The sequence below is a fragment of the Amia ocellicauda genome, chromosome 14 (assembly GCF_036373705.1).
Source record: "Amia ocellicauda isolate fAmiCal2 chromosome 14, fAmiCal2.hap1, whole genome shotgun sequence".
Classification (NCBI taxonomy): Eukaryota; Metazoa; Chordata; class Actinopteri; order Amiiformes; family Amiidae; genus Amia; species Amia ocellicauda.
The window spans coordinates 5,049,661-5,051,856 of record NC_089863.1 but is presented as its reverse complement, the minus strand read 5'-3'; positions in this window follow the sequence as shown (position 1 = coordinate 5,051,856).

The following is a 2,196-nucleotide window of genomic DNA, read 5'->3' as shown; positions in this document are numbered from 1 at the left end:
CTCACATATCTGTACACCACGGTGAAAGCTGACGTTGTCCCAAACCGCGACATTGACAGGATGCACCGCCTGCTGATGACCCGGCTGCTCACGGTCAAACAAAACATCCCGAAGACCACCCAGAAATGGAAGAAGATGGTCAGTGTTATATGGCCCCAGGGTGGCATGATGGTGGAGAACCCCACGATCACCACACTGGCCAGGAACTTCCACAATGGCATGTCGGCCAATTATGTTCCTGCCTCTGATGTGTTCAACAACTCTGTGTTGTATTTTGAAGGACCATATCAACAATGAGAGCCTCTTGCTGTTGGGAGAACATAGCAGTCCTTCCACCCTCATGTGGTAGTCTTGCAATTCTACAAAAAGGGAAAATGCACTTACAAACATCCATTACTATTTTTACTGTATGCATACATTACTTCTATACATAAAATGTTGTATGGTAAGAAAGGTTTTCTTTTTCCCCCAGTCCCCTTTCTATTGGCAAAGTGATGTATTGAATCAAATGTATACAGTAAACACAAGTGCGAAATGTGTTTTACTGAGTGAGAATGTGTTTAGAGTTTTGCAAAGAGAGTGGATGAGATTTGCAAATGGTGTCTAACTACCTGAACTTGTTTAAGGTTTTGCCAAAAGAGTGATTGATTTGACAAATGGGTTAAGGCCACTGAGCATTTGCTTCAGAGAATGAGGTTTAGTGTTTTAGCAATTCAGAAAAACTGGTATTGAGCCAGCTGGATTATCAGCGTTTAATTAGCACTTGACAGGAAGCAAGGATAATTACCAGTGAACTCCAGTTGAGCGGGCAGGGGAACAAGGGGGCCGGTGTGGCTCCGTGCTGGTGTCCCCTCAGGACAGGCCGGCTGCAGGAACGGGGTCTGTGCTCTCAGCTCAGGATGTAGCTCATTAAGGCATTACCCCGTGGATGAAGCGTGTTCAGGACATTGGACAGGGCACTCCTATATATAAACACAGCGGGCCCGGGCAGCACGGGGGCCTCCAGCAACAGCGCAGGGGCCCTCTGGCTTTAACCTCGTCCCTCCCGCAGGCCTCCACAAGGGGCCCATGTCCTGAGTGAGTGCCAGTTGCCATGTGCGTCTGTGGGGGGTGAGAGGTCAGCAGTTGTGTAGCAGCGATCGGGTGGGCGTGGTTTGATCTGGATTGGGCTGGTGGCAGGGTGCCCGACGCTAACCAGCCTAATAGGATCCAGAGCTGATGACAGGTTGCTTTTCACAAGAGGGATTGAAAGTATAACCAGCCCTGGCCCCGCCGCCTCCACCTGCTGAGCCCTGCTCCTCACACACACACACACACACACACACACAGAGACACACACACACACACACACACACACACACACAGAGACACACACGCACACGCACTCACACACACACACACACAGACACGCACACACACACAGAGACACACACACACATGCAAACACACAGAGACACACACACACTCACACACACACACTGACACACAGTCACACAGACACACACACACAGACACACACACACATGCACACACACACATGCACACACACACACACACACACAGAGACACACACACACACACACAGACACACACGCACACGCACTCACACACACACACAGAGACACGCACACACACACAGAGACACACACACACATGCAAACACACAGAGACACACACACACTCACACACACACACTGACACACAGTCACACAGACACACACACACAGACACACACACACATGCACACACACACAGACACACACAGAGACACACACACTCACACACACAAACACACACACAGAGACACGCACACACACCCATACACACACACACAGAATATTTTGATGATTTTTCAGTTGTCTGTTGATGCTATCATGCGTGAACATCTGTCTCTTCTCAGCGTGGACACGTCTGTTGATCCATAGCAAACACCTATCCAATACATTTTGTCAGTCACGCAAATCGCTAATTTGAACAGACTGGGAGAACATGGAAGTTATTAATCAATTAAGCAATTAACTTGTTCAATTAAGAGAATTGGATAGTCTGAAAAGGAGAGTTCATTTTCTTTATACCAAATCCGTATATAACTTAATTTCACAAATCACCTGCTTAACTGATCACATTGAAATGGTTCCAGGTGTTAAGAAATGGATAATTAAACGTTACCTATAAAACCTGCTGGTCTCGAGGACT